This window comes from Pleurodeles waltl, chromosome 11 (genome assembly GCF_031143425.1).
Source record: "Pleurodeles waltl isolate 20211129_DDA chromosome 11, aPleWal1.hap1.20221129, whole genome shotgun sequence".
Lineage (NCBI taxonomy): Eukaryota > Metazoa > Chordata > Amphibia > Caudata > Salamandridae > Pleurodeles > Pleurodeles waltl.
Genome location: NC_090450.1, coordinates 155,125,512 through 155,147,656, shown reverse-complemented (window position 1 = coordinate 155,147,656; position 22,145 = coordinate 155,125,512). Strand labels below are relative to the sequence as shown.

Below are 22,145 nucleotides of genomic sequence, written 5' to 3'. Positions count from 1 at the left end.
GTTTCAACACCTTGGAAATCACGTGGCCCGAAACTAAAAATCCTATACCTTTCCCTCCCACCTTCTCTCCAGCTCTCAATGAGGCCAAATGTGCTTATAAGGGAGAGTGGATAGAATGTTCCTCTCTGTGAAGGACTCCACATTGCGACATTAAACTTCCTGTGGTCAAGGTTGGGTTAGGGAACACACTGAAACAGGGAGACAAAGATAATTTAATGGGGACAGTCTTAAAATGGCTCGGTGAGAGACCAGTACTGGGGCAGGAAATATAGTGAATCTGTGATAGAGAAGACACATGACTCAGAAATTGACTTCCATCCTGTTCCCAAAATGCAAGATTCACTGACCACACTCATTCAGGTTTTGTTGAGGCATTGCAACACCCAGTCACCACAGCTTGCCATCTCCATGGGAAATCCCACTAACTTTAGGCAGCATTCTGTTCAGAGCTTAAAAGGCCAAGGAATGTGCGAAAGTTGCACTTTATACAAATGCATAATGTATTAAAAGAGGTGGCAGTATTAGACTGGTGACTCGAGACAAAGAGGTAATTTTATGCCAAAGCTTGTACAATAGGCTCAGAGTACTTCAAAAGAAACTTAAAGGATAGGGTAAGAGGTAATATGTCATGATATAAGAATTGATCATGAGAGCTCAGGATATAGTGGGAGAGATGCAGTGATTGAAGGGGTTTGTCTAATAAGTGGTTTTATATGAAACTGGTCATGTAAAAAGGTCTGGATTGGGGGGGCGTGGCTTGGCGCCGTAAGAAGATGGCCGCCTTTACCGGAGTTCCCTGACCGCGACAGGGGCACAGGGAGCCGGCTCGTTTCTCCTCAAGAGAGGAAAAGTTAGGGGAATATGCCTTGGCAGCATTATTCCCCTTAAAATAAAGTAAAAGGTATTTTTAAGCCTTTTTTAAATGACTTGCATTGTCTTAGGAATTTATTGCGACCGCCATTTTGTTTTTTATTTTTCACCTCATAATTACGTTTTTGCTCTATTCATAGTGGTCTGAGAGTTTCTTTTTGCACTTTTTTGATTTAAAGGTGTGTATTTATGCTCTTTATTCATCGTATTTTCCTTTTTGGAAGATTTGATACAGCTTAATGAGAATTTTGGACTGCTTTCTTTTCTGAGATGAACCTCACTTCATAAAATATATGCTTTACTATATATTGGGCAGAATTATTAATCTGTGCTTATGGCCAGATCTAGGAACCTTCAATTGACTAGCAACAAAGTACAGAGCAATAAAAGTTCTGAAAATATTCCTTTCTCAAGCTAATTTGCTCCTTTATCCAATATGGAGAATGCTGGGGCTATTACTCTTGATGCCACACTCTCAGCGCCTGTTTCTCCTCCTACTGTTATTAATAAAGTATCCTCCAAGCTTCCAGTAATGGTTACGAAGTCCACGAATAAGAGAGCTAAAAAGGATCCTCCATCTCCTCTTTAAGTTGTTGATACCGTATCTATGGAGTTACCCCTTGAGGAAATAAGAGTGCTTAAACCCTATATGGAGGATATAAATAAACCATTACATATATTGGACGACAAATTGATCTCTTGTGGAAAACAGAGTCTCTCGTGTGGAATGAAGAGTGTAAGTGCTCGAGGATCCAGTGGTGGTTATTCAATCTCTGCAACCTGAAGTTACTATGTTGAAAAAGCATGCAGAGGATCTAGAAAATCAGATCCTTTGGAATAATCTACGTATTTATGGTCTACCTGAAGGAATTGAAGGTTTGGATTCTTTATCTTTCTTTCAAGCATTTCTGCCCAAGATTCTGGTCCTACCTACTTCTCTTGTTTTGAATATACAAAGAGCGCAGGGACTTGGTCATCCCTAACATTTGGCTTTGACGTCAAAGAAACCATACTTTATTTTTTGGAGTATGTAGACTTGCTAAAGGTTCTCAGAGCAGCAAAACTAAAGGTCGGATCATGTGGTCAGGTTCCAATCTCTTTTTTGCTCAGGATTATGCTAAGTCGACAGCGGACAAACAAAATCAATTTCTGGATATGCGTCCGGCATTAAAGCCACTTAATGCTCGGTAAGGTCTCTTTCATCCATGTTTGTTCAAGGTGACCTACAATAATAAGACCACAACCTATGAAGATCCAGTATCACTTCAGCAATTTATTGAGTCTTGTACAGGTGAAACGATGAACACTTCCAAAATATCAGAGACTTAAATATTGTATTGCTTTTTGTTTTTCAATTTTCCTCTTATTTAATGGATATGCCCATTATTGGTATATGTAATCTTAAATGTGTTTAATTATCTACAGTTTTGAATGTTTCCCATGTTCCTCTCTTTTTAGAACTTCATGCATTAACGTACCCATCTTTTGTAGTAGCAACCTATGTGGCTGGGTCCCTCTTCTAATCCGTATCTGCAGTCGTGGAGTGAAGGTTCTGTCGTCTTCCCTTTGTGGTTTCACCATCCTCACGTTGTTTTTGTCTTATAGGTATGTTTTTATTACTCGATCTGTGTTTTTTCTGTAGTTTTCATGTTTTCTTCTCTATTTTGTTCTGTTTGTTTTCTTTCACTTCATCTCTTCTGCTTTTACAATTTGTTTCTCCTTTTCTTTTCTTCTTTCTATTTTCTCATGCTCATAGTTCTATTTTTCTTTTTCTGTACACCAAATGATTTATTTCGGTTCCATTTCTTCATATTAATATGTGGTTTATATGCATTAATTTCATGGTCATATTACATATTCTATATATTAAATGACAATTAGATTTCTTTCATGGAATGTTAAAGGTTTGGGATCCCCAATAAAGCGTCAAAGAGTTTTAACACATATTTTAAATTGAAAGCTGATATTGCTCTGTTGCAAGAGACTCATATAACAGGTGATGAGGTAGCTAAACTCAAAAGACAATGGGTAGGTCATGTTTTTGCATCTCCAGGTATGGGAAAAAGAAATGGGGTTACTATACTGTGTCAGAAGGCTTTGAACATTACTGATTTTTCTCAAGATTGTGATGAGCAGGTTAGATGGGTGATAGTTTCAATGAATAATAATAAAGTACCTTTCACTATATTTAATGTTTATGCGCCAACCCAACCTGATAAATTCTTTTGGAATGAAATATTAGCTAAGTTAATGATTCTTTCAGATGATATTTGATAACATCGTTATGGATCCCTTTCTTGATCACAAGTCCAATTCTAGATTTTCCATCCACCATATTTTCACCGTTTACCTCCATGATTCAACAAAGAGCATTAACGGATGTTTGGAGATTGTGTAACCCCACATTATATGAATTGTCATTTTTTTCCCCAGTACATTCTTCCTAATCGAGGATTGATTATCTGTTTGTCTCACAACCTCTTGTACAACACATTTTGGGTTCAGAGATTGGTTCCATATTAATCTCGGATCATGCTCCTGTGAGCTTGGACCTTGATCTTATCGCACATAATCAGCCAAGTAATAGATGGAGATTTAATAATTCTTATTTCTTGTAATAATTTTACTCAGCTTTTGAAGAAGTTTATTTCTTTGTAAGAAATGATACCCCTAAGATATCTGTTCAAATTATCTGGGATACATTCAAAGCGGCATCTAGGGATTTTATTATATCTTATGTTGCCAACAAAAAGAAAATGGCTAATAAAAAAATACTTAGTTTAATGAATTGCATCAAACAATTAGAAAATCTTTACTACTCTTCCAAATCTACAAGTTGTCTTAATGACTTACTTCAAGCTAAATTTATCTTCAATACAAATTCAACTGATATTTCTAATTCTTATCTTCCTAAGTCTAGTGCTAAGTATTATGGGGGCCAAAATAAATCAGGAAAACGTCTAGCAAATTATCTTAAAATCAAAAAGATAGAACAAAGATAGAATCTATTTATAACTCCTCCAATCTTTTATTACATAAGAACAAAAAATTACGGATGAATTTGTTCATTTCTTCACACAATTGTATACTCCTGATTCTGTTCCCGCTCAGGATCTTATTGATCAATATTTGTCTACCATTAATCCACCTGTACTCCACTCTTCTGATTTTTCTGAGCTTGACAATGATATTTTTATTGATGACATTCTCAGTGCACTAAAACGTATTAAAAAAGGTAAAGCCCCAGGCTCTGATGGCTTCACTATTGAATTCCATTTACGTTTTTCTAAATTATTGGTTCCAAGATTATTTAAGATTTGTTACCCATTTTGTTGAAGCAAAATCCTCTGGAGGGTCTTTTCAAGAAGCCTTAATAGTTCTTATTCCAAAAGGTAACAAAGATCCAAAGTTTTGCAAGAATTATAGACCTATATCTCTAGAAAATCTGGATTATAACATTTTTGCTAAAATTATTGCTTTGCGTTTGGAATTGATTGTACCTAAGTTAATTGGTAAAGAGCAGTCTGGTTTTATTAAAGGACGCTTATTGTTGGACAACACACGCCTATTTTTTTATATTTTAAGTAAGTCTGTGACATATAAAGATTCTCTATCTGCAATAGCTCTAGATGCTGAAAAAGCTTTTGATCGGGTTAATTTGCCTTTTATTTTTCAACACTTTCCTGGTTTGGCTTTGGAGCTAAGTTCATAAGTTTAATTTGGTTATTGTATTCCTCTCCTAAAGCTGCTATTTTTCTAAATGGTCTTATTTCTCCCTCGTTCTCACTTCATAGAGGAGTTTGTCAGGGTTGTCCGTTGTCTCCGCTTCTGTTTGTTTTTGCCTTGGAATTTTTTTTTGTTGAAATTTAGAGCTAATCCAAATTTGCATGGTTTCCAATATGAGGAAAGACAAATAAAATGTTCGGCTTATGCAGATGACATCTTACTTTTTATATCAAATCCGAAATCTTCAATTCCTTCTTTTCTATCGAAAGTACAGAATTTTGCTTCTGTTTCAGGGTACAAGTTAAACAGAGACAAGTGTGAAATACTTCCCCTAAATAATTTCTGTTTTCCTAAGAATTTTAAATCCTCAAATTTTCATTGGAATAATGATGAAATTAAATATCTAGGTCTGTGGTTTAAACCCTTTTTTAAAGATACAATTTCTTGTAATTTTTTGCAATTATTTTCTATTCTTGATTCTCATATCTCTAAATGGAACCCTTTATTTTTATCCTGGTGGGGTAGATTAGATTCTCTCAAAATGATGTTACTCCCTGTAATCCTTTTATTTATCAATCCCATGTTTTTATTTTAAGAAGCTGAATTTATTTTAATCAAATTCTTATGTAATATTAAGAAACCCAGAATGTCTCTTCAAAAGTTAATGACACCTAAATGCAGCGGAGGGGTTAATTTTCAGAATCTCTGCTCTAATCATATGGCTTTTTCTCTTAAGCAAGCTTCTTGTTTATTGAAGGATGATGATTCTGCTTTTTTACCCTTATGGATTGACGTTGAAAAGTCTTTTGTTGTTCCCTTTACATTTTTGGAGGTACTGACTGTCAAATAAACCACTTCTATCTCCCTTCCGATTTTGAACAACTCTTGTTGAATTTTGCAGCCTGTTTTTGCTTCATACAACGATGATAAGGTGCAGTTTCTAAATTCGTCAATTTGGTACAATAAGCTCAATAAGTTGAATAATAGAACCATCTATTGGAAATCTTGGCATTTGAAGGGGTTAAGATGGGTACATCAATTATTTGAAAATAATTCCCCCCTTTCTTTTGTATTGGCACAATTTATTTTCTCGTTTCCATCCTCTTTTCATAAAAAATACTCTTATATCAATCTTTTCCAGCTCAGCAAACACCTTTAGTCCGTCCTCTTCCAATTAAGAATTTGTTACTACAATCTGCATCAGCTTCTTGTCTTTATCAAACTATTACAGCTGTTCCCGAAGATAGACCTAAGTCTGCAATTGAAATGCAGTGGGAGAAGGATCTGGATATTTCACTTTCACCTTCTTTATGGAACAGAGTGTGGATTAAAATACGGAAATCCTCTAGAGCAGCTAATGCAATTCAAACTTTATTTTTATATATAATAGGTTATTAATAACACCTCCTTCGTTACATAAAATTAATTCTAACCTCCCATCCTCCTGTTGGTCCTGTAATAACCTGGTCTCCGGTTTAAACATATGCTTTTTTAATGTCCATATACATTTCAATTTTGGGTTAAAGTATGGAGTCAAATTAATACTATTTTTAACACTCAAATTCCCATGAGCTTTGCCAACATATTTCTAGGTAGCCTTGCAGCTGACTTGTTTAGTTTTCCCAAAAAATCTATTGTAATATTGGATTTATTGTTGGCTGTTGCTTTTCAACAAATTACGAAAAATTGGAAGGATTCGTCTCAATTATCCTTTCAAGCTTGGTGGTATGGTGTGTGTTATAATCATAGGCTGGATAGAGATTATGGGGGTCATTCTTACTTTGGCGGGCGGCGGAGGCCGCCCGCCAAAGTAACCCCGTCAGAACACCGCACCGCGGTCGAAAGACCGCTGCGGTGATTCTGAGATTTGCCCTGGGCTGGCGGGCGGCCGCCAAAAGGCCGCCCGCCAGCCCAGGGCAAATCAACCTTCCCACGAGGACGCCGGCTCAGAATTGAGCCGGCGTAGTGGGAAGGTGCGACGGGTGCAGTGGCACCCGTCGCGTATTTCAGTGTCTGCATAGCAGACACTGAAATACTTTGTGGGGCCCTCTTACGGGGGCCCCTGCGGCACCCCCTACCGCTATCCTGTTCATGGCGGGTTTCCCGCCATGAACAGGATGGTGGTAGGGGGTGTCTGAATCCCCATGGCGGCGGAGCGCGTTCCGCCGCCATGGAGGATTCAGAAGGGCAGCGGTAAACCGGCGGGTGACCGCCGGTTTACCCTTTCTGACCGCGGCTGAACCGCCGCGGTCAGAATGCCCTTCGGAGCACCGCCGGTCTGTCGGCGGTGCTCCCGTGGCCGGTTACCCTGGCGGTCACCGGCCGCCAGGGTCAGAATCAGGCCCTATGTCTCCCCCGTATCCCTTGCTATTAAAAGAGACATGCTATGGTTAACTATTACAAATTACTTAAACTCTTTGGCTTATTCTTCTTGTAATCATTTTCCTAGAAATGAGGAGGTCTCTAAACTACCATGAATTGTGTTTCTCTCACTATCTTAATGTACCTACTTACATTTAACTATCTCTTATAATAATGTTAATAATATATGCATATATACTTCTGTTTTAAAGTATTAATATATTTAAAGTGTTTCTTTTAATACGTGTTTTCTCAGGAAATGGAACTGTTGTTATATTAATTCATTCCTATTATCAAATGTATTTTTATTTTTTGTATATTGTATGATTTTTCAATAAACTTTCTACTTAAGACTTAAAAAAAGAAGGTCAGGATTAAGAATTCCTGATATGAGTTTGCAGTGGTGAGGGATTATGTACTAGCGGTTACTGTATAAAATGTGTGACAGGAGACCGAAGAGTAAGCAGTAAGCAGTCTCAAGCGGTAGACTCAGATATAAGTGGCGACAAAAAATAAAGGGGAGGGAGCGCTTCAAAATAGGTGTACAAGGCATGAAATTAGCAGTGCGGAAGATTTGCTTATAAGGTTTTAATATGAGATTAGATTCGCAGCCTTTGCATAAAAAGTAATGATACAAGACCCAGGGGCACAGATCAGGAGTAATCGTGTAATATTGGCCAGATCGGATCTTAGGCATTAAAAAAGCTAATGAAGGAAGGTTTGTGGTACAAGAAAATCATACAATAAAGGTAACAATAGGAGAGAAAATAAAGTAATTAAGTGAGGTTTGCGGTACAAAAGGCTCAAACTTCAATGTCACAATAGGATAGTTCTGTTGGGTTCCTATTAAGAGATCACAAAGTTTGTGATGAAAGAGGATTTGGAGTAAGTGTCATGACATGAAAGAGGTGTTGTACACGGTTCAGGAAAAGTGATTGAAAGTGTGTCTCCACATCAAAGATGGTCTTAACTGGATGTTTACTGCAAAAAACAGCATATGCACTCTATTGTCAACTCCAAATAACATTGCTGACAGTACCATCAATGAATTGGAAGACAATTATACACATGCAGTGGCACACGATGCCCTATGAAGGCACACACAAGGCAACAAGGAATTAAACATCTGAATAACAGAAAAAACTCTCAAACCTTTACTACTGAATTTACGTACTGAAATACAGAAACAGGTTAAGTCTAAACATAGCAATACCAAATTGTCCCCAAAGAACAATCCAGATGAGCCATCTCATCATCCGGGATTCTTAAAAATATTTTATAACACCTAAAAAAAGGAGTCATTAAAACGTTGTGTTACATACAATATTCATACTATAGGAAAAACATAGAGTATTAAAACAAGAGGAAAAGCCATCAAGCACAATAAACAGTTCACATTTTTATTTAAGAAATAAAAGTGGTCCTGTGTGCAAGTTTAATGTGTTATTTCATTTTTCATTTTTTAAATGCAAATCTTGTAGCTGGTGGTTATGCATCAGTATTTTCTTCCTGTTTTATTGTATTAGCACATGCTTTTCTTTTAACTATAAGTGCTTTTAGGTAATGGCTTGTTCTGTTTCAGTATTTTAGTACATTCAGCAGTTAAAAAACACCTCTGTTTTATTTTTGTATCTTGCAATAATCTTTTGCCATAACACCCATTTTTTGACTTATTAATTAAAGTAGAGATGCACATACCACTTTATGGCCAAGATGTCTTGGGCTGCAGGCACAGCTCTACCTGCCACCGTGGCAGTCTGTGGCAGCAGATACTGTCAAGACACACTAACCTTGCAATCTGATCCAACAGAAGTGATGATATATTCCAGATCCAACCAGGTTTGGAGAGTTAAAAATTATCAAGGTGATGTCTGTTTTTCTATATCCCATCTCTATGAAATCCATACAAATGCTCATATAATTTTTTTAACGTTTACTTGCTTTATATCAAGACTCATATGGGAATTCAAACGGGAAATAACCTCATTATCTATATTAAATCTTTGTAAAAAAAATGGATGGGTTCCATTTCATAATTTTTGTGACACTTGTTTTTCATTTACAAACAAACATGGTACTAGTTGAAAGGCCTTTGAGAAGGAGTACCTTTTGGGTGATTTTTTAAGAGGCTTCCATTTTACCATTTTCATTTAAAGAGTTGCATCCATGTGCCTGGGGGTAACATGCATATACTAACATAGTCAGTCCTGTATGTGGTATAATGGTTATAAGTGTGCAATGGTAGAAAAATGCAAAAGTCCACATAGCAATCATTGCTTCAATAAGGTTCAATGTACATTACAGAATCTCTTTTTGGTTGTATAACCCCTAAGGAGACTTTGTTTTCGCACTTTGTAAAACACATTCTTCAGTATTTGATGCCTACAAATATTTCATTCTGCAGGGAATGTAATATAAACTAGGTTTACACAAGGCTGTGAAAGGTCCTACTCAGTTTGATAAATGGACAGACATTTCTAACAAGAGAGTATCAGTACTAAAGTACTGTACTTAATGAAATAATATTAATAAAATGTTATACGAATGGCTTCACCTACTTTAGTACACACTCAAAGCGGAAGGTTATACAATTCTGTTTGCCTTTATGCATTACATTATGCATTGAGATGAAAGCTGAGAGGGCTGGAGTTTTTAAGCTCTGTTTGGTGAAAACCCATAACTTCGATAGTACCAGAATATCAACTAGTCATCATAGGAATGAAAGTTAGAAAATACTAAGTATAAAAAATGGCCTCTTTAGAGCTTAGATAATTGGCAACTTGCATAGATACATGTGATTATGAATGCGGTGCTATAAGGCCAACATTATTGTGCTGCGGCACTTGGTAAAAGTCTCCCATTGCTGCACTATTCCCAAATGCAGTTTTCAGGAGTGAAACTAACAAATGCTTGCAAAGCACACAAACGAAATACCTAACAAACTAATCTTACTTGCTTCTTGATCATTCCAGCAGGTCCCAAAGGAATGCATTTAAAGCTGGAGCTCTGCAGGTGATGAGCCCTAACACTTTAACACTGTAGTGCACAATGAAGCCCTGCAGGAATACGGGTGAAGCGCTAGGATCAGGCGGTGTACCATCTGAAGACCTGGATAGATGCTGCTGACTCCTGCTAAGAAGTCTCAAAGGCATGCAGAGAGACCAAACCAGGAATGGCAAGCACATAATAACAATATTGTTCTTTATATGATGAAATGAATGTATAGAAATTAATTGGGATATTTTCTGGAAGAATAAAGTAATTAAGTGGCCCTATCAGGTAACTGATAATCATGTATAGTTATGTTTTGTAAGTTACCAGAACAGTACAAATTACATATCTTTTAAGTTTCAGTATAGTAAATTCATTCAAAATATGCACATCCCTTTAAGGCTGTCCTTTGAAACATCTAGTTTGCCTGTTGTTATTAAAATATTCCTGGATCATAAAACATTTGCACACAGCATAAATGTATTCAACGTTATGTTTACCTGATAAAAATGCATATCTAAAATTTGATTAAATGTAATCACATGTAATGGATGTGTTAGTATTGAGATTGAAGTCAATATTACTCAACAGAACTAGGCGTGTACCTAGTTTCTGTTTAAACATGTTTTAAACAAGCATTGACAAAGACAGTATGTCTTGCTTACCAAAGACAATAGCTGTCTTTTAACTTAGACAATGCCTATTGCTTATGCTGTCCAATATTTGTAAAAGAAAAACAATAATTGGCAAAGCCAATAGATATAAATTCTAATGATCTAGCATTAGCATACTATATTGAGATACTTGAGAGGGAGCCAGCGGCATCACACAGTGAGGAATATAGTTGTAAAGTAATCCACCAGGCCATTAAGTGCAAGCACTGGAGTAGAAGCAGAAGGATATATCCAACCAGCCAGTATCCAGTGATAAATAAATAATGTGCTGGGCTAGGCCAAGAAATGATTGACAAATTCTCCAGCCAATAGGTGAAAGAGGCTGATGGTCGCATGATGAGATATACATGTGCACATGTAACCATGCATGCGCCTAGATGTGTCAATAAGCTGTGGCAGCCATTTTTGTAGTGTATGGCCGACCTATTTATGATCACATTGGTGTAAACTGGCCTGCTTTCAGTGTTTATGTTGTGTGGGCTTCAGTGGTGCTAGCCCAGTGTTTTCCAAAACTTTTGAAATTAGTGCCTGCCATTATTTATTCAGCTGCCCCCCACCCAAAAATAGACAAAACAGTGTTTCTCCAGTGTTTGTAAAAATGTTATGTTTTGTTGTAATTGTTCTAAAGCACATTTGTTAAGGGAGATGTTTTGCAGGCCATGTATAGTCTTCCCATTGGCAGTGTGACCAACAGACTTACTTTATACTGTTTTAAGCACGGAAAGTCTGAGTATTGCACTCTCCCTCATACTAGCATCTCATAACCTTCTCTCGTATTTCATTACCACTCTCACTCACTCTGTCAGGACCCTGCTCTTTACAGGACTATCCATGTATTTAAAAAGGAAGAGTGCTAGATTGCTAGATTCAAATGTTTTAATAAACACATTTCTGGACACAGTTGGGGGGCATGCACCTATTACTTACTGAATATTCTAAAACTGTAGGGGTTGTCATCCCTACCAACAGCATATTACTCTGTGGAACATTTAAAAGTTTCAATGACACCAGATTAATGTGTAGCTCCACAATCCTAGGCACCTGAAACTTGATGCTTTATCATGCTTGCCATTGCTTTTCTGTATTCTTTTCCTGGTTACGTTGTGGTGATGCTGCTACTGTGTGGACATTCATTGCTGCCAAGTGTCTCCATTGCAAATGTCTCACTTTAAGTCAGTACTGACTAGTTAACCGACACAAAGTTGTATTCTGAGACTTGAAATTTGTCTGTAAACTTTGTAAGTAATGGCTCAAAAAACCAATAGTAAAGCGCAGTTTGGTAAAAAGCCAGGATTAGATGAAGGTATCACACATAATATCATGACATCTTCAGCTATGAATGTTGATGGCATGTGGAAAAACGTACTTTTTCAGCACTATCCCACACGCATGTTGATAGCAATCTTTTCACAGGTACCTGTCATTGCACCTTGTATTGAAGGTTTAAAGGGTGTGGTATTTGAACGTTGACATGCTATCAGAATTAACTTAGATGCAGGGGCTAATGTATCAAAGGGTTCTGCCCATTCTGTGAGAAAATGTAATAATATATATTGGCCAAGATTCGTATGAGCCAGACATTTCACCAATCAGTGAAATAATTATACATTGCCAAAAGATCAAATATGATTTTAATCCTCCCATATTCTCTACAACATTAGTTCTTAAACTTTTGACTTCTGTGGACCACCACTTAAGCATTATTACTAGATTCCAGGGTCCCCACTGAATCATTATTGCTTTCCAGGGACCCACCACCAAGTCCTTACTGGAAGCCTGGGACCCCAGCTTAGGCAGTTTTGATGGTTTGAAATCCAAAATAATACACAAAAATGCAGAAACAAGAATTCATTGAACAAATAAACAAATTATGAAATACTCTATTTAATTCTCTATCAAATATAAAGATATGAAAATTGTAACAGGAAGGTTGTAGCTTTCCTAATTTCAGTTCGGGGCACTCCTTTATATTTACTAAACCTTTTTAAAATCATCAGTTTTACATTTTGCTTTTTTATTTATATACATATTATTAATCTGTTAATATTGTTTAATTTTCTGAGCAGTCACGGATCCCCTGGGTAGGTATTGCGGACCCCCAGGGGTCTCCGGACCACAGGTTAAGAAATGCTGCTCTACAGTGTATAAAATAATTAGACCAGACCTAAAATATGCTTCTAAACCCTGCATCATCAATTCAAGCATGCAAACCTGGAGTAAAAGAAAGGATGAAGTAACATTATTCTATTGTCATCCCTAAACTACAAAACTCAATCACAATAGTCTTAGACTAGTCTTTCTTGTTGCTAGCTTTTATAACAAAGTTACATTGTGTTGGCCCATTCAGGAAGACATAACAATGACTCATTCTCTTTCATTTTACTTTCCTTGAATGGCATTTTAGTTTTTGGTTGTACAGGTGTTTATCAGTGTTTAGATGTTTACACTGATTTTGGCTGTTCACATTTCTCTGGTTTTTGTCACTTATCAAAGGCTTAAACCTGAAACAGGGTAGCCTAAATATGTGCAATCAGGCATATCATGCATTCACATATATGTATAATGGAGGTGAGTGGCATGGAGGAAATGGTTAACAGGGACAGATGGTGAAGCAACAGAAGAGAGGGGGGGGATGAAAAATAAAATAAAAAATAGCCGAAGTAGATGGGGCTGTGTGGTGGAAGCAATAGTTTAGCTGGGGAGGAGGAAGCAATATGGAGGGTGTGGGGCAAGATGGAGAGCATATGAAAACACATGCACTCACATGGAGTGCAGAAAGCAAAATAGAAAAATAGTTCCATGGATTTAAGCAGTAGAAGAATGTTATCTATCCAATTAAAATGATAGTGAGGAAGATATGCTCCAGTGGAGCAACAAACTAAGGAAGAAGAAAGTAAGCCATTGAATAAGAAGCAAGGAAATGAAATTTAAAAGAGAGCTAACCAACAAAAAGCAATGGGCTGACCCAAAGCCCTTTTTATGTACTGGCATTGTACACAATATGTCTTTCAACACAGACATCTAAAGCTGACTGTAGCCGAGATCTAATAGTGAAGGTTGCACTTTTATGATAGCCAATATTAGTATTGCGGGAATCCTTATAATGTAAAGTTGCTTCTGCTAATTTTTCTTTTTTGGGCTTATTTCAGAAACATTTAGCACTCAGGTGTTCACAAAAAACAAATCAATCTCCTGACTCACTGATTAAAGATATGTAGAGTTTTAGAATTACATTATTAGGTGCTCTTATCATGTTGAAATTTCAACCGTTATAGAGGGTTAATTTTCCTCTGTTGTAAGTGTAGGAATAAGGGCTGATGAATACAAGGGTTCTCAGGCGAGGCAGTGCAGTATTGGTGCACACCACTCAGAAATGTTTTGCTCACAAACATTTGTACATACAAATAGTACTTTTTTTTTTTTTAAGAAAGGAGCTACCTTCACCCTCAGTTCTGATAGGGTTGTAAGAGGAGTGGCTTCCGCACAGGACACTGTTTTCCTTGTGGAGAAAGAAGCTGTGAAAAAATCAAATAGATATCACGCTTTCACTCTCTCATTAAGTGTATCTGGGGGTTAAAATAACCTTTCGGTGCAATTCACAAAAGTAAACATACAACTAGGAATAAATAGGCTATCGCTGTGCATTCAACTCCAAATAAAAGTTAATTCATCAAAAAAACAGAAGTTTCTGTTTAAGAGTAAACATACATCTTTCAGTCCCCTTGTACTGATGGTAATTGATGGAAATGAGTGGAAGGTTAGATGTACTCCTCAAAGTAATACTCTAATGTTACTACAAGTAAGGTTATGATCGAATTACACCTTTGTGTACCTAACAACGAGATCTGAACAATTACACTACATATAATTTCTGATGGGAAAATAATTAGCCAGCTACATCTGACCTTGTTCCAGCACATCTGGCACCAATCACAATGTAAAGCACATTAATAAAACCAACATCCAGGTCCATGCCCTCTAATACATGTAAGTAACCCCCTACGGAAGGCCCTTATATAACCCAAAGGGCAGGGTGCTGTGTATTGAAAAAAATAGGCATGTACTTTTTAGTTTTACAAGTCCTCCTAATAAAAAACGTACAAATTCATTTTTCAAAACTGTCAGGCCCACCTCACTCATAGGGTTACATGACTAAGTGTAGTTGGCAGCTGGCCCTTGTGTATTCCTTGTGCTGCTTGTCATCTTAGAGCCAGAGTCTTGGAGCTTCTACTGCACTGAAAATCCACACATTACTAGCCAAGATGAAGACTAGCTTCACTGAGGAAGAGACAGAGCTGATCATTAATTTTGTAGTTGCACTCTATGGTAAACTGTTGGACCTGGCTTTTTGACAGGGACATCCCCAAACTTTTTGCCTCCTTCCTCCTATTTTTTTCTGACCTGTTGTTGTTGGCTTTTGACCTTTGGGCACTTTACCACTGCTAACCAGTGCTAAAGTGCATATGCTTTTGTGTAACTTGTACTACTGATTGGTTTATCCATGATTGACTCTTTAATTTACTTGTAAGTCCCTGGTAGAGTGCACTACATGTGCCTAGGGCCGGTAGATTAAATGCTACTAGTGGGCCTGCAGCAGTGGTTGTGCCACCCACCTCAGTAGCCCCTTAACCTTGTCTCAGGCCTGCCATTGCAAGGCCTGTGTGTGCAGTTTCACTGCCACTTCGACTTGGCATTTAAAGGTACTTGCCAAGCCTAGAACTCCCCTTTTTCTATACGTAAGTCACCCCTAATGTGTGCCCTAGGTAACCCCTAGAGCAGGGTGCTGTGTGGGTAAAAGGCAGGACATGTACTTGTGTGGTTATATGTCCTGGTAGTGTAAAACTCCTAAATTCGTTTTTACACTACAGTACTGTGAGGCCTGCTCCCTTCATAGGCTAACATTGGGGCTGCTCTCATACATTGTTGAAGTGGCAGCTGCTGATCTGAAAGGAGCAGGAAGGTCATATTTAGTATGGCCAGAATGGTAATATAAAATCCTGCTGACTGGTGAAGTCGGATTTAATATTACTATTCTAGAAATGCCACTTTTAGAAAGTGAACATTTCTTTGCACTAAAATCTTGTTGTGCCCTTCAATCCACGTCTGGCTAGGTTTAGTTGACAGCTCCTTGTGCATTCACTCAGACACACCCCAAACACAGGGTACTCAGCCTCACTTGCATACATCTGCATTTTGAATGGGTCTTCCTGGGCTGGGAGGGTGGAGGGCCTGCCCTCACACAAAGGACTGCCACACCCCCTACTGGGACTCTGGCAGACAGGATTGAGCTGAAAGGGGGCTTGGTGCATTTCTTAGAGACTCTTTGAAGTCACCCCCACTTCAAAGGCACAACTTAGTATAAAACAGGGCCTCTGCCCTACCTCATCAGACACTTGCTGGAGAAGAAACCTGAACCAGAAACTACATCCTGCCAAGAAGAACTGCCTGGCTGCTCAAAGGACTCACCTGTCTGCTTTCTACAAAGGACTGCTGCCTTGCTGTTGCCCTGCTGCCTTGCTGAACTCTTGTCTGGCTGTGAAAGTGCTCTCCAAGGGCATGGATAGAGCTTGCCTCCTGTTCCTTGAAGTCTCAGGACCAAAAAGACTTCTCTCTTCCTCTTGGACGCTCCGTGCGCTGAACTTTTCGACGCACAGCTTGTTCCGCGGCAAGAAAAACGCCGCACACCGACGCTGATCAACGCGACGTCTTCGGGACGACCGAAACTTTGACGCACGGCCTCGCAAGGACAACGCCGCCCGACTCCGCAGGAGAAATCGACGCGACGCCTGCAGTGAGATCGAAACTTTGACGCACGGCCCTGCAAGGACAACGCCGCCCGACTTTCCAGGAGAAATCAACGCGACGCCTGCCGTGAGATCGAAACTTCGACGCGCAGCCCCGCAGAACGACGCGCAGCCGGAAAACAAGCAGGAAAATCTACGCACAGACCCGGGACATCTGGTACTCCCCACAAACCACAGTAAGAGACTGTCCGCGCGCCGGAAAACGACGCCCGACTCCCCGCGTGGAAAATAACGACGCAAGTCCGTGTGTGCAGAGGAGAAATCGACGCACACACCAGTTTTCCACGCACCTCTTCTCCTGTGGCCCTCTGAGGAGATTTTCCACCAGAAACCAGGTACTTTGTGTTTGAAAGAGACTTTGTTTACTTTCTAAAGACTTAAGACACTTTCTATCACTTTTCAGTGATATCTTTACAAATTCGTATTGCAACTTTGATCGTTTTGACCTGAAGATACCCAGATAAATATTATATATTTTTCTAAATACTGTGTGGTGTATTTTTGTGGTGTTATGCTATGGTGTTGTATGATTTATTGCACAAATGCTTTACACATTGCCTTCTAAGTTAAGCCTGACTGCTCGTGCCAAGCTACCGGAGTGTAAGCACAGGCTGATTTTGGATTGTGTGTGACTTACCCTGACTAGAGTGTTCTTGCTTGGACAGAGGGCAACCTGACTGCCAACCAAAAACCCCATTTCTAACATATACTATATGGGCTACCTTCCCACATCCTCAGTGGATTGAGTGAATATGTTGGGGTGGCAGAATGTGCTATGCAGGGCTTGAAAAAGAAATGACAAGGTGATAGGAGGCCCGTCAAGGACATGTTTGGCAGAGTTTTTATGTAATGTTCTGGGACAAAATCAATACAAAATTAAGAAGTGTCCCCAGATATTATCTGGTGCTCAAGATCCATTGTCCAAATTAGATGCAAACCTTATTTGAGAAAATTATAACACAACAAGCCCTATCATGTGGCAGGTGCAGTCCCTGACAAACGTCAGTATCATGCTTCCACATCACTTCAGCACGATGCCCACCCTTAGCCCCCATCCCCAGCATGACCTGTCAGTTCTAAGACTCGCATTACATTATCATTTCAGATAGATTAATTTATTTCTTAGTGGACCAACATATGACAACCCCTTCAAATGTCACCATTCCCACAAACAAAATGCAATCATAACACAGTGCCAGATACATCACATACTTCACAACAAATGCAACAAAAGTAAATCATCAACACACATGACTTCAACTACATCTCCACACAGAGCCAAAAAAGTATAATGTCCATAATATTCTCCTTTACTCTTCCCAACACCTGTTCATCCACTGTTGAAAGTCCCAGCAGCAGCAGGCAACCATTCCGTGGAGGGGTTTTGTCAGTATTGCCAAAACTTGCTCAAACAAACTACCCTGCCAGGTATGTGTCACAGCAATCTCTATCCTACCCACACATCACATTGAAGTGCTCAATACTGTGTAAAACAACAACCAAAGAGTGTCTGTGTGCATCATATGCTGTTGCAGAGTGGGAAACCCTATACATAAGTTACCCCAGAGACAATAACATCTAGTCTGAGTCACTATTGCAAGAACTGTTGCCAGCTAATCAATACCTGCCACCACATCCACTTCTGCTCTCTTTTCTGTATTACACTGGGTACGGGCCCACACATTGGAAGGAGGACAGAGCCTGGTAAGTTTCCTTTCACATCCACATCTCTAATGCAGTGGTGGCTGGTTCAATATATTGGAAGCTACATGCGCACCTGTCACACTTCTCTTACAAAACATGTAATGAAAAACTCACAAATTAAATTTTCAGTATTGTGAGGCCCACCTCTCTCATAGTTACATGTAATTGGCAGTTGGCCTTTGTGTATTCCTCCCAGACAGCCACACAATAGAGGGACTGCATGTTGGAAGGAAGGGACTTCCACTATAGCGTGGGTGGTAGAACTGTGCACAGCCCCACTTGCACTCCAAAGACACTGCTCCAACTCACACCCCAAGGCCGTCACCCCAACCTATTGTGACTGCAGACAGACTGGGACCATGGCAGGGAGACAGGAAATTCCAGACCCGTCTGTGGGTGGAAAACTCCAGAATTTACTTTCACTTCAAAGCTGGCAGCACAAATAAAACTAGGACCCTCAGACTCATTCACTCTTCAGTTCACGTCTGGGACTCTCAGAGGACTGTCATGCTGCCTGTGACCTGCTGTGTACTTCAGAGGACTGCCCTGCTGCTCCAAGTGGACTACCCTTCTGCCTGAAGCCTGCATTGTGCTCTAAGTGGACTACCCTACTGCTTGAGACCTGCACTTCTGCTTGCACTCAGCACTTCCAGAGTGAACTCAAGGGCTAGTTGGCTGGCCTCCCCATCAAGGTCTCAGGGACAGAAATAGCTACAACTATCTTTGACTCACACCTGGACCCAGCCTGAGTGTGTCCTGACCCCTCCAGTGGTGCCCATCCATTCCTGTGCCATTGTAGGTGGTGCTAAAGTTGCCCAAATAGCCCAAATCCAGAGCTTTGGACTTAAAACATTTTCTGCCAAAAAGTGTCTTGAGAACTGAGAGGAGACCGAGACCTACCTGCTTACCAGTCTAACCAAAGTGCATCCCTAGTCAGTCTTAACCCGCTGAACTTTACCTTTAATTTACCTGTTTTTGTATGTCCTCTTTCTCCTCCTTAAATAGTTGTTTCTCGCAGTGAGGAACAGAGCAACAGACATCGATGCCTTCACGGTGCAAACGTTGTGCTGGTGGCTGGTTTTCTTCAGATCGTTTGCTAAGGTGCAACTGGTAAAGGGTCTGATGCGGGTACTATCAGTGGGTCCCCTTCCGCATTAGCCAGTGTACAGATATCTTTTTTTAGACACATTTCTGTTTAACGTGTGTAATGTTTGTAGTGTTTACATGTGTGTGATGTGTGTGTTTTGTTTGTTCAAATGCCCGTCTACATGTGTTTATTTGTAACTTACTTTCTTTTTAATACGTTTCTGCTGACAGCGTACTCTAACTACTGTAAATGCTCTTTGATTTGGATTTTTGACCCTCTTGCGAGTTTGGGTCGAATGTGCATGACCATTGTTGTTCCAGTCATGTTATATTTCACTTTTTTTCTTTATCCTGATAGTGTTATTTCCTGGCTCCATTGCTTTCTGCGTAATTGCATCACACTTTCTTTGAGTAGTTTGGTGTAGTGTTTGACTTATTTAAACGCTGATATGGTTTAAATTTGAATCTGTTGGTCCTTTGCTACTATTTGAACAATTTTGTGTAACCTTAGTGAATTGTGCTTGGCTTGCACCTGGAACGTGTGTCAGTGGATATTCAAGGCCACCCCTGTGCTATTACTATATTTTTTCTTTTCTACACCCAGTTTTGACGACATGTTTTCATTTCTTTTGGTCCTTCCTCTATAAACTTCCTCATTTACAACTTAGTGGTAGGTTTTCTTGTGCAGCATACTCGAAACATGTAGCAAACGTATCAACACCTAATGCCAGGCTACCAATGTGCATACATTTATGAATGCCCTTTTGTGATTTGCTATTCCATGTGTTCTGCAGTCGTATGCTAAGTGTACTATTGTGCATGCACACAAATGGCTTTGCATCATCCGGATCTCAGACTTTCATTATGGCTGGCCAGATAAAAGGGTGGATTGCCCCCACCTCTGGTTTAATGATATTAAAGGTGCTGGTATCTACAGCGCTGGGAAAAATGTAACCGATTACAAGTTAGAGCTTAAAAGTCCACTAAGAAATGAGGAATTATTAGGGATAAGGCCATTCTTGGTCCGGCTCCTTCCCCCATCCCCAGTAATTCCTCCTTTTCACCATACTTAGGCCCTCATTATGACATTGGCGGTAAATTTTGAATACCGCCGCGGTGAAGGATGCCAACATACTGACACGGAGGCGAACATCCATCTGCCAAATTATGACACACACGCAAAAACAACAGAAACCAGCCACAACCACAAATCCGCCACAAATCAACAAACGCGATAAAATGTCGGAACTAGCATCCATACTGTTATGCCATCAAAACAACACCCTCCAAATAGTGACCCACGAATCACCACAGCGGACATTCAACGGCGGTAAACCATTTGCGGTGCACACCCCATGGCGGGAAAATGGCCACCCAAAAACAAAACAAGACAACATTGGCCAGAACAAGAAACCCACACCTAACACAAATACACACACCCCACACACCCACCAACAGCAATTTAACTACACCCCCACATCACCCACAAACCTTTGCAAACACGAGAACACCACTACACCTTGCCACGCCAATCCCAGAGATAACTACACACACACACCACAAATACCCATTCATCCGTCACGCACCACACACCTCATCACACATCACCCTCTGCACGACACACACACCACACAACACCCATGTCCCCACAAAGGCACCCCGTTTCACTGATGAGGAATTGCCGGTGATGGTGGGGGAAATAGTCAGGGTAGAGCACAGCTGTTTGGAGCACAGCTACAGCAGATTTCCATTGCCAGGAAGATGGAGCTATGGCAGAGGATTGTGGTCAGGGTGAACGCTTTGGGGACAAACCCACGCACAAGGGATGACATAAGGAAGAGGTGGAACGACATATGGGGGAAGTTGCGTTCTATTGCAGCATGGCACCAGCTCGCCATCAGGAGGACTGGCAGTGGACCTCCACCTCCTCCCCCACAGTTGACAGCATGGGAAGAGAAAGTCTTGGCAATACTGCATCCTGAGGGCCTCACTGGAGTACCCAGAGGACTGGACACTGGTGAGTCACCATTACCAACCCACCACCACCAATACCTGTATGCTATGTCACCCCCTCACCCTGACTCCCTTCACCCCACTCCATCCCACACAGGGCATCATCACAATTACCACACCTAAATATCTACCCCTGCATTCCATACCCACTGCAAGCACATCCCTCCCAGCTCTGCATGCACACCCACTGGCAATGCATAGACAGCCTGTAGAACTACCAATCCCACAATCCATCACCATACACTACTAAAGGTGGGAGGACAACACCAATATCATTGGGAAAGGTAGAAATGCAGAATATGTGACAGACAATCTGTTATGTATTGGTATTATTTATAATGTGGAATGTGGGGCGCGGGGAGGTAGAGCGGTGGAATGTGGAACGGGGAGGACGTAGGGAGGCAGATCGGCGGTTGGCTGGCGGCTAGAAGGATGCGCTGTGGGTGGCTCCTGTTATATCTCACATTAAACTTGTTTACTTACCAAATCTCCTCCGGCTGCATTCCTGAACCACAACATAATTTTGGCGACGAGCAGTTACTGGAGCCACCACGGAACCTACGCGAAATCACCGAGTCATTCGCATTATCAAGTGTTGAAGTCGTCTCCTTCACAAGTTTGTATCCTGCTTTCGATGGTCACGGGGGACCATTCCCGTCAGGGTGATATTTCATTATTTATTTAAAACAAATTTTCATTGTCAGAAGTTATACGCGCCTAGCAACCGGCTAGCTCGAGCACGCACTGAAGCGTAGAGCGTGTGAACAGAGGAAGTGCGCGCGTCTGTATCCTGGCAACCGCTGTGTTATTACGGAAGAGTTTGCGCACGTCCGCCTATGGCGAAATTTGACTATTTGGTTACTGTCTATCCAAGCAACCGCTGTGTTTACATGAAACTGTTTTGGTTTACTGAAGC

At 40.2% G+C, this 22,145-nt stretch overlaps 1 long non-coding RNA gene across 2 annotated transcripts in view; it reads left to right on the top strand.

Moving 5' to 3' along the window:
* The window catches only part of LOC138266588 (uncharacterized), a 97,193-nt gene extending 86,740 nt beyond the window's left edge, over window positions 1-10,453 (top strand). For both annotated transcript variants that reach the window (XR_011199557.1, XR_011199558.1), the window contains 2 exons: window positions 2,362-2,475; window positions 9,930-10,453. This is a non-coding gene — a long non-coding RNA (uncharacterized lncRNA). The remainder of the gene's footprint in view (window positions 1-2,361; window positions 2,476-9,929) is intronic.
* Window positions 10,454-22,145: the final 11,692 nt, after the last annotated feature.